The sequence below is a fragment of the Ovis aries genome, chromosome 17, assembly GCF_016772045.2.
Source record: "Ovis aries strain OAR_USU_Benz2616 breed Rambouillet chromosome 17, ARS-UI_Ramb_v3.0, whole genome shotgun sequence".
NCBI lineage: Eukaryota > Metazoa > Chordata > Mammalia > Artiodactyla > Bovidae > Ovis > Ovis aries.
In genome coordinates this window covers 61,137,850-61,149,764 of record NC_056070.1, presented here as the reverse complement: position 1 = coordinate 61,149,764, position 11,915 = coordinate 61,137,850, and positions in this window count along the sequence as shown.

The window sequence follows — 11,915 nt, the reverse complement described above, 5'->3', positions numbered from 1 at the left end:
GTCATGAAGAATCACACACGACTGAGTTTGGGCTTCCCAGGTGGGTCAGTGGGTAAAGAATCTGCCTGCAATGGAGGCGCAGATTTGATCCCTGAGTCAGGAAGAGCTCCTGGAGGAGGTTACCATAACTCACTAGATGTTCCTTATAGCTCTGATGGAGAGATTTGGAAAAATATATCGCTGCTTCCCAGGTGGCACTAGTGATAAAGAACTCGCATGCCAATGCAGGAGACATTAGAAAAGCAGGTTTGATCCCTGGGTTGGGAAGATTTCCTGGAAAAGGAAATGGCAACCCGCTCCAGTATTCTTGCCTGGAAAATTCCATGGACAGAGGAGCCTGATGGGCTACCATACATAGGATCACAAAGAGTTGGATACAACAAGGCAACTGAGCATGCATGCACACAAGCTTTATAATAATGCTATGAGATATAATCTTACTATCCCCATTTAACAGATGAAGAAACTGAGACACAGAAAAGTTGCATGCTCAAGGTCAGATGCCACTAAATTGTACAGCAAGGATTGGAAGCCAGTGTCCTGTTCTGCCTTCCCATGAGCACTCATAGCTTCAAGCAAATCTCATTTGTGAAAATACAAATCCTCCCAAAGCGAAAGTGAGGGAGAGAGGGCTTCCCTGGTGGTCCAGGATTGCGAATCTGCCTTTCAATTCTGGGGACGTGGGCTCGATCCCTGGTCATGGGACTAAGATCCCACATGCCATGGGGCAGGTAAGCCTACGTGCAGCTACTGAACCCATCCCATTGCCACAACCAGAGAAGCCTATGTGCCGCAACAAAGACCCCGTGCGGCCAAAATAAAGTGGGTTAACATTTTTTTAAAAAATGAGGGACTCAGTGGAAAATAAATAATTGTTCTAAAAAATGAGGGCATGTTTTCTGCAACAGAAAGAAAGCATTGCTACCACAGCTCTCCTGGCATGTATGTGATGCTGCACACTTTTCAAAGGATTTGCACAGCTCAGTGGTATTAATACTCATGCTACCTCCAGTAAAAAGGGAGTGGTTGTAGGTATGAGAGGGCCTGTGACTGATCAGAGGTCATCTCTGCATTCCTGGGAGCTGGTAGTCCAACCCTGCACTCCCAAGGAACACTCAGGCATTCGTAGCAAACAAACCAGGTTTGTCCCTTGGGTCCCCCTACTCCTTTTCTTTTATTTGAATTTTCATTTTAAATTCATTTTGAGCTTATAGAGAAGTTGCAAAGGATGCAAGGAATTTTTTGTATATCCTTCACTCAGAGTCTTTGAATGCTATCATTCTGCCAGCTTTGCTTTCCCTCTCCAGTTAACTGAATGACCCCAACCCTATTATCAGGCACTCTGTCTGTCAGATCCAGTCCCTTAAATCTATTTCTCACCTCCACTGTATAGTCATAAAGGATTTGATTTAGGTCATACCTGAATGGTCTAATGGTTTTCCCCACGTTCTTCAATTTCAGTCTGAATTTGGCAATAAGGAGTTCATGATCTGAGCCACAGTCAGCTCCTGGTCTTGTTTTTGTTGAGTGTATAGACCTTCTCCTTCTTTGGATGCAAAGAATATAATCAATCTGATTTCTGGTGATGTCCATGTGTAGTCTTCTCTTGTGTTGTTGGAAGAGGGTGTTTGCTATGACCAGTGCGTTCTCTTGGGAGAACTCTATTAGCCTTTGCCCTGCGTAATTCTGTACTCCAAGGCCGGTTCGTGACTTTGTACAGGAGACAGGAATCAAGACCAAGAAAAAGAAATGTGAAAAAGCAAAATGGCTGTCTGAGGAGGCCTTACAAATAGCTGTGAAAAGAGGGAAGAGAATAGCAAAGGGGAAAAGGAAAGATATACCCATTTTAATGCAGAGTCTCCGAGAATAGCAAGGAGAGATAAGAAAGCCTTCCTCAGTGATCAATGCAAAGAAATACAGGAAACCAATAGAATGGGAAAGACTAGAGATCTCTTCAAGAAAATTAGAGACAACAAGGAAACATTTCATGCAAAGATGGGCTCAATAAAGGACAGAAATGGTAGAGACCTAATAGAAGCAGAAGATATTAAGAAGTGGCAAGATTACACAGAAGAACTGTACAAAATAGATCTTCACGATCCAGATAATCACGATGGTGTGGTCACTCACCTAGAGGCAGACATCCTGGAATGTGAAATCAAATGAGCCTTAGGAAGCATCACTATGAACAAAGCTAGTGGAGGTGATGGAATTCTAGTTGAGCTATTTCAAATCCTGGAAGATGATGCTGTGAAAGTGCTGCACTCCATATGCCAGCCAATTTGGAAAACTTAGCAGAGGCCACAGGACTGCAAAAGGTCAGTTTTCATTCCAATCCCAAAGAAAGGCAATGCCAAAGAATGTTCTACTACTGCACAATTACACTCATCTCAGTTCAGTTCAGTTCAGTTCAGTCGCTCAGTCGTGTCCGACTCTTTGCGACCCCATGAACTGCAGCACACCAGGCCTCCCTGTACATCATCATCTCCCGAAGTTCACCCAAACTCTTGTCCATTGAGTCAGTGATGCCATCCATCCATCTCATCCTCTGTTGTCCCCTTCTCCTCCTGCCCTCAATCCCTCCCAGCATCACAGTCTTTTCCAATGAGTCAACTCTTCGCATGAGGTGGCCAAAGTATTGGAGTTTCAGCTTTAGCATCAGTCCTTCCAAAGAAGACCCAGGACTTATCTCCTTTAGGATGGACTGGTTGGATCTCCTTGCAGTCCAAGGGACTCTCAAGAGTCTTCTCCAACACCACAGTTCAAAAGCATCAGTTCTTTGGTGCTCAGCCTTCTTCACAGTCCAACTCTCACATCCATACATGACCACTGGAAAAACCATAGCCTTGACTAGACGGACCTTGGTTGGCAAAGTAATGTCTCTGCTTTTGAATATGCTATCTAGGTTGGTCATAACTTTCCTTCCAAGGAGTAAACATCTTTTAATTTCATGGCTGGAGTCACCATCTGCAGTGATTTCAGAGCCCCCCAAAATAAAGTCTGACCCTGTTTCCACTGTTTCCCCATCTATTTCCCATGAAGTGATGGGACCAGATGCCATGATCTTTGTTTTCTGAGTGTTGAGCTTTAAGCCAACTTTTCTACTCTCCTCTTTCACTTTCATCAAGAGGCTTTTTAGTTCCTTTTCACTTTCTGCCATAAGGATGGTGTCATCTGCATATTGATATTTCCCCCAGCAATCTTGATTCCAGCTTGTGCTTCTTCCAGCCCAGCATTTCTCATGATGTACTCTGCATAGAAGTTAAATAAGCAGGGTGACAATATACAGTCTTGGTGTACTCCTTTTCCTATTTGGAACCAGTCTGTTATTCCATGTCCAGTTCTAACTGTTGCTTCCTGACCTGCATATAGATTTCTCAAGAGGCAGGTCAGGTGGTCTGGTATCCCCATCTCTTTCAGAATTTTCCACAGTTTATTGTGATCCACACAGTCAAAGGCTTTTGCATAGTCAATAAAGCGGAAATAGATATTTTTCTGGAACTCTCTTACTTTTTTGATAATCCAGTGGATGTTGGCAATTTGAACTCTGGTTCCTCTGCCTTTTCTAAAACCAGCTTGAACATCTGGAATTTCGCTGTCCACATATTGCTGAAGCCTGGCTTGGAGAATTTTGAGCATTACTTTACTAGCGTGTGAGATGAGTGCAATTGTGCGGTAGTTTGAGCATTCTTTGGCATTGCCTTTCTTTGGGATTGGAATGAAAATTGACCTTTTCCAGTCCTGTGGCCACTGCTGAGTTTTATAAATTTGCTGGCATATTGAGTGCAGCACTTTCACAGCATCATCTTTTAGGATTTGAAATAGTTCAACTAGAATTCCATCACCTCCACTAGCTTTGTTCATAGTGATGCTTTCTAAGGCCCACTTGACTTCACATTCCAGGATGTCTGCCTCTAGGTGAATGATCACATCATCATGATTATCTGGGTCGTGAAGATCTATTTTGTACAGTTCTTCTGTGTGTTCTTGCCATCGCTTCTTAATATCTTCTGCTTCTGTTAGGTCCCTACCATTTCTGTCCTTTATTGAGCCCATCTTTGCATGAAATGTTCCCTTGTTATCTCTAATTTTCTTGAAGAGATCTCTAGTCTTTCCCACTCATCTCACATGCTAGCAAAGTAATGCTCAAAATTCTCCAAACCAGGCTCCAGCAATATGTTGACCGTGAACTTCCAGATGTTCAAGCTGGTTTTAGAAAAGGCAGAGGAACCAGGGATCAAATTGCCAACATCCGCTGGATCATGGAAAAAGAAACAGAGTTCCAAAAAAACATCTATTTCCACTTTATTGACTATGCCAAAGCCTTTGACAGTGTGGATCACAATAAACTGTGGAAAATTCTGGAAGAGATGGGAATACCAGACCACCTGACCTGCCTCTTGAGAAACGTATATGCAGGTCAGGAAGCAACAGTTAGAACTGGACATGGAATAACAGACTGGTTCCAAATAGGAAAAGGAGTACACCAAGACTATATATTGTCACCCTGCTTATTTAACTTCTATACAAAGTACATCATGAGAAACGCTGGGCTGGAAGAAGCACAAGCTGGAATCAAAATTGCTGGGAGGAATATCAATAACCTCAGATATGCAGATGACACCACCCTTATGGCAGAAAGTGAAGAGGAGCTAAAAAGCCTCTTGATGAAAGTGAAAGAGGAGAGTAGAAAAGTTGGCTTAAAGCTCAACATTCAGAAAACGAAGATCATGGCATCTGGTCCCATCACGTCATGGGAAATAGATGGGGAAACAGTGGAAACAGGGTCAGACTTTATTTTGGGGGGCTCCGAAATCACTGCAGATGGTGACTCCAGCCATGAAATTAAAAGACGCTCACTCCTTGGAAGGAAAGTTATGACCAACCTAGATAGCATAGTGTATCAGGGCAAAGAAGATTTAAAAAGGACTTTCCTTGCCCATCTCTCTCTTAATAGACAGTCTTGGAATAGACTGGAAGCCAGTCTTCCCGGAGTCTGTTAGTAGACTTTTCTCTATGTTTAACTACCCTGACTGAGGTCACATGAGGACTTTCCAGGTAGTGCTAATGGTTAAGAACCTGTCTGCCAATGCAGGTAGATGTAAGAGACTCTGATTCAATTCCTGGGTTGGGCAGGTCCCATGGAGGAGGGCATGGCAACCCAGTATTCTTGCCTGGAGAATCCCACGTACAGAGGAGCCTGGCAGGCTCAGTCCACAGGGCAGCGCAGAGTCGTACATGACTGAAGCAACTTAGCATGTATGCATGAGGTCACATGCCCACACCTCTAGATCAATCATTCTCAAGGCGGAGCAGGATGCCAGGATTGGCTTAGACCCATCAGGGCTCGTCCCCTGGGATGGTGCACTGGGTGATTTTGGGAAGCAAAGAAAAATGGAGGAATGACTACTAGTAAGCAACCAACAGTGCTGGTGGGTACTGCAGTCAATTCAGTTCAGTCGCTCAGTCGTGTCCAACTCCTTCTGACCCGTGGACTGCAGCACGCCAGGCTTCCCTGTCCATCACCAACTCCCAGAGCTTGCTCAAATTCGTGTCCATTGAGTCAGTGTATACTTGATGCTCCCTAAATGCTAAGGAGTGAACCAGTGGTAGAGGCAAGAGACCCTTGTGGGTGCATGCTCAGTCACTCATGTCATGTCATGTCCAAATCTTTCGACCTCATGGACTGTAGCCTGTCAGGCTCCTCTGTCCATGGATTTTTCCAGGCAAGAGTGCTGGAGTGGGTTGCTCTATCCTCCTCCAGGGATCTTCCTGACCCAGGGATCGAGCCCGAGTCTCCACATGAATGTGTAGGAAGAAGTAGGCTTGGGTCTCTTTGCAGGCTTAGTGTTTTTGGCTTGCCCAGTGCCCCTGACACTTAATAGGCTTTCCGGGAGACCCTACCTAGTCAGGTAGACAGAGCAGCCTAGTTGCAGAGGAGGAAGTAGCCACCGCCAGCCATTGTCTTCTCTCATGTGACAATCTGGTTCTGTCCCATGGCCTCCCAGCCTGGGCTCTGGCCAGCCCTCTGACACTGGGCTTATCATCTGCTGTTCTTGAAGCTGAGTCTGCAGGGGGAGACCGTGGAGATCTCCCCAGCCAAGGATGGAGGTGGAAGGAAGAAGGAGGAGGAGGGGCTCTCAAAAAAACTAAAAGCGAGAAAGAGAGGTCAAGGGTATGCTGAAATGGGTTGGAAAATTCAGTCCTCATTTATAGGACACTTGCCAAGCCTTTTCACGTTTATTGTCTTGTTTAAGTACCCCACGGGGAAGGGAGACAGATTTCATTCTTCCCATTACGAGGATGAGGCTCTGGATGCCCAGAAACTCGAAAGTCTTTGCCCAAGGCCACTTCTGTGCGTTCCCCATTGCTGCCGTAACAAACTTAATGGCTTTAAACAACACACATTTTTACAGTGCTGGAGGTCAGAAATCGAAAAGTCAAGGCGTCAGCAGGTCCACGTTCTTTCTGGAGGCTTCAAGAGAGAGTCTGTTTCTTTGCCTTTTCCAGCTTCTAAAGGCCAGCTGCACTCCTTGGCTTGTGGCCCCCTCCACCATCCTCAACGCCAGCAGCGTAGCATCCTCCAGTCACACATCTTTCCTCACTCTAACTCCTGCCTCCCTCTTCTAAAAATGCTTGGGATTACGTTGGTCCCACCATCTGTATAATCCAGGACAATCTCCCCATGTCAAGATCCTGAATCACCTCTGCAGAGCACCCAGTGCAGGGGGCTCGGGTTCAATCTTTGGTCAGGGAACTAGATCCCACATGCTGCAACTAAAAAAAAAAAAAAAAAAAAAAAGATCCCGCATGCTGCGATGAAGTTCAAACATTCTGAGCGCTGCAACTAAGACCTGGAGAAACCACATACATACAAATCATATCTGCAGGGGATTCCTGGTGGCTCAGTGGGAAAGAATCTGCCTGCCAACGCAGGAGACAGGGGTTTGAGCCCTGATTCAGGAAGATCCCACCTGCCTTGGAGCAACTAGGTCCAGGAGCCACAACTATTGAGACTACACGCCACAGCTACTGAAGCCCACCCACTCTAGAGCTTGTGCTCAGCAATAAGAGAAGCCATTGCAATGAGCAGCCCTCGAACTACAGCTGGAGAGTAGCTCCCACTCGCTGAAATTAGAGAAAAGCCCGCAGAGCAACAGAGACCCAGCACAGCCAAAAATAAAGGAAATAAATAAGCAGTATTATATTTAAAAAATCACACATGCAAAGTTCTTTTTGCCATGCATTGTAACGTATTTGTCAGTCATGGGGATCAGGATGTGGACATCTTTGGGAGAATGTTACTCAGCCTTTTGTAGTTACCGGCTTGGGAGTGACTGAGACCTTCTAAGCCCCTGTGTTGCTTCTTTGTCCTTCTCCTCAGCAGTTCACTGTGGCTGTAGTCACTGACAGATCCTGTTTGTGGCTTGCACACCCCAGTGGCAGCATTTCAGTGGATCCTGCATTTGCCATTTTTTAGATAAGGAATGAACACGTGGGACCCAGAGTCTGGCTGTCTGAGTTTAAATCCTAGTTTCAGCTTTTCTAAGTGGTGCAATGTTCCAGCAAGTTACTTTTCTTTTTTGCGGCCCTGTTTTCTCATCTGTAAAATGGGAATGATGATATAGATACCTGTTCCCTGGATACACAGTATGAGGGTTAAATGATCTAATGAATCTTGAGTTCTTAGAACAATGTCTGATTTATAATAACTTTAGTACATATTAGCTTGCTTTTTTGTCTTAAAATTTTTTTTTAATTTATTTTATTTGACTGTGCTTAGTCTTTTGTTGCCAGAGAAGGCCATGGCACCCCACTCCAGTACTCTTGCCTGGAAAATCCCATGGACGGAGGAGCCTGGTAGGCTGCAGTCCATGGGGTCGCCAAGAGTCGGACACGACTGAGCGACTTCACTTTCAATTTTCACTTTCATGCATTGGAGAGAGAAATGGCAACCCACTCCAGTGTTCTTGCCTGGAGAATCCCAGGGACGGGGGAGCCTGCTGGGCTGCCGTCTATGAGGTCGCCCAGAGTCAGACATGACTGAAGCGACTTAGCAGCAGCAGCAGCAGCAGCAGCAGCAGCAGCAGCAGCAGCAGCAGCAGCAGCAGGTCTTTTGTTACAGCACACAGGATCTTTAATTGTGGCATGCGGGATCTATACTCTTATCACTCAAGGAAAATCTTTTTGTTTTTGATGACCTGTGGCCACGTGAACCTTTTCTCCATGCAAGCTGAGATCCGCAGTGATTCACTAGCTCCCAAAGCTGGGTTTACAGGAAGCCACATTAGTTAGGAGTTAAATGCTTAGAATTTGGAGGCAGAGAAGCCCAGGGTAGAATCCAACTAGCCCACTTACTTGCTGCAGGATGTGACTTCACTGGGTCTCAATTCCCTTATTTGTTAAGTGGGGATTGCTGTTGTTTGGTCGCTCAGTCTTGTCTGACTCTTTGTGACCCCATGGACTGTAGCACGCCAGCTTCCCCGTCCTTCACCATCTCCCAGTTCTTGTTCAAACTCATGTCCGTTGAGTTGGTGATGCCATCCAACCATCTCATCCTCTGTCATCCCTTTCTCCTCCTGACTTCAATCTTTCCCAGCATCAGGGTCTTTTCTAACGAGTCAGCTCTTTGCATCAGGTGGCCAAAGTATCGGAGCATCAGCTTCAGCATCAGTCCTTCCAGTGAATATTCAGGACTTATTTCCTTTAGGATTGACTGGTTGGATCTTCTTGCAGTCCAAAGGACTGTCAAGAGTCTTTTCCAACACCACAGTTCAGAAGCATCAATTCTTTGGCGCTCAGCCTTCTTTATAATCCAACTCTCACATCCATACATGACTACTGGAAAAACCATAACTTTGACTAGATGGACCTTTGTTGGCAAAGTAGTGTCTCTATTTTTAATATGCTATCTAGGTTTGACATAGCTTTTCTTCCAAAAAGCAAGTGTCTTTTAATTTCACGGCTGCAGTCACCATCTGCAGTGATTTTGGAGCCCAAGAAGATAAAGTCTGTCACTGTTTCTATTTTTTCCTCATCTATTTGCCATAAAGTGCTGGGACTGGGTGCTGTGATCTTAGTTTTCTGAATGTTGAGTTTTAAGTCAGCTTTTTCACTCTCACTTTTCACTTTCATCAAGAAGCTCTTTAGTTCCTCTTCGCTTTCTGCCATACGCAGAAAGTATATGCATATATGCATATCTGAGGTGTCATCTGCATATCTGAGGTTGATGATATTTCTCCTGGCAATCTTGATTCCAGCTTGTGCTTCATCCAGCCCAGCATTTCTCATGATGTACTCTGCATATAAGTTAAATAAGCAGGGTGACAATATACAGCCTTGATGTACTCCTTTCCCTATTTGGAACCAGTCCATTGTTCCAAGTCCGGTTCTAACTGTTGCTTCTTGACCTGCATACAGGTTTCTCAGGAGGCAGGTAAGGTGCTCTGGTATTCCCATTTCTTGAAGAATTTTCCACAGTTGGTGATCCACACAAAGGTTTTGTTATAGTCTAAAGCAAAACTTTTTCTGTAATTCTCTTGCTTTTTTTATGATCCAATGGATGTCGGCAATTTGATCTGTGGTTCCTCTGCATTTTCTAAATCCAGCTTGAACATCTGGAAGTTCTCTGTTCATGTACAGTTGAAGCCTAGCTTGGAGAATTTTGAGCATTACTTTGCTAGTGTGTGAGATGAGTGCAATTGTGCGGTAGTTTGAGCATTCTTTGGCATTGCTTTTCTTTGGGATTGGAATGAAAACTGACCTTTTCCAGTCCCGTGGCCACTGCTCAGTTTTCCAGATTTGCTGGCATATTTAGTGCAGCAATTTCACAACATCATCTTTCAGGATTTGAAATAGCTTAACTGGAATCCCATCATCTCCACTAGCTTTATTCGTGGTGTTGCTGCCTATGGCCCACTTGACTTCGCACTCCAGGATGTCTGGCTCTAGGTGAGTGAACACACCATCGAGGTTATCTGGGTCATTAAGATCTTTTGTGTGTAGTTCTTTGTGTATTCTTGCCACCTCTTCTTGGTATCTTCTGCTAGTACTCAAACCAGAGGGCAATTTTTAAAAATTATTTTATCCCTTTCTTGATTTTTGGCTGTGCCGGGTCTTCGTTGGCGCGCACAGGTTTTCTCTAGTTGTGGCAAGTCAGGCTCCCTAGTTGCAGGGTGCAGGCTCCTCATTGCAGTGGCTTCTCATGTTGTGAAGCACAGGCTCCAGGGAATAGGCTCAGTAGTTGCAGAACGAAGGCTGAGTTGCCCCATTGCATGTGGGATCCTAGTTCCCAGACCAGGGATCAAACCTGTGTTCCTTGCATTGACAGGGGGATTCTTAACCACTGGACCAGCAGGCAAGTCTCCAGAGGGCAGTTTTGAGGCTTGAAAGAGATAAGGTACTTCATCTCTCTCAACACCCTTTCCAACCCTCACAAATGACATCTCCCACAAATCAAGGCTTGTCTTGCTGGTGCTGCAGCTACCAATCGAGCTCCCTTTTCCCATCCCTGTCTTTCTCTCTTATGGTAAATGAAGTAGGGAGTTTCCATGTTTAAAGACCACTTTAACATCTTTTTTCATGAATCATCGGTTCATACTTTTTGGTCCATTTTTTTAATCTGGTTTCCACATTTCCCCATTAAATTTAGAGAGTCACTCATTTATTAGTGAGAATACTCCTTCATCCATTATGTATGTTGTAAATATTTTCTCCTAGTTTGTTAGTTGTCTTTTGATTTCACTTATGGTATTTTTCATATGTGAAAGCTAAAGAAAATTTATGCAGTCAAATTTACTAATCTTTTTTTTCAATTAAAAAATTAAAACTTTTTGGCAGCACTGTGGCCTGTGGGATCCTAGTTTTTGGCATGTAGAATCCTATTTCCCCAACCAGGGATGGAACCGGTGTCCCCCTGTATTGGAAGCATGGAGCTTTAACCACTGGACAGCCAGAGAAGGCTCTGTACTAATCTCTTATTGCATCTGGATTTTGAATCACAGTTAGAGATCTTTTTTCCACACACAAGTTATGGAGGAATTCACCCATATACTCATATACATTGTGGCTCAGCAATAAAGAATCCACCTGCAATGCAGGAGATGCGGTTTGGATCTCTGAATCAGGAAGATCCCCTGGATGAGGGCATGGCAACCCTCTCCAGTATTCTTGCCTGGAGAATTCCATGGACAGAGGAGCCTGGCGGGCTACAGTCCACAGGGTCTCAAAGAGTCTGACACGACTGAAGCGACTGAGGATGCGCTCACCTATTGGTAATTAAAGTTTCACTCTTTATATTTAGATGCTCACCATTTAGGACTTGATTCTCGTGTATTGTGTGAGGAGTGGACACTGGGTCAAAGTAGAAAAAGACAAAGGAAGTATTTTGGGGACAACTGGTAAAATTTGAATAAAGACCCTGTATTAGACTATCATTCAGTTCAGTTCTGTTCAGTTCAGTTGCTCAGTCATGCGCGACTCTTTGCGACCCCATGAATCACAGCACGCCAGGCCTCCCTGTCCATCACCAACTCCCTTAGTTCACTCAGACTCACGTCCATCGAGTCAGTGATGCCATCCAGCCATCTCATCCTCTGTCGTCCCCTTCTCCTCCTGACCCCAATCCCTCCCAGCATCAGAGTCTTTTCCAATGAGTCAACTCTTTGCATCAGGTGGCCAAAGTATTGGAGTTTCAGCTTTAGCGTCAGTCCTTCCAATGAACACCCAAGACTGATCTCCTTTAGGATGGACTGGTTGGATCTCCTTGCAGTCCAAGGGACTCATGAGCCTTCTCCAACAACACAGTTCAAAAGCATCAATTCTTCTGCACTCAGCATTCTTCACAGTCCAACTCTCGCATCCATACATGACCACTGGAAAAACCATAGCCTTGACTAGACGGACCTTGGTTGGCA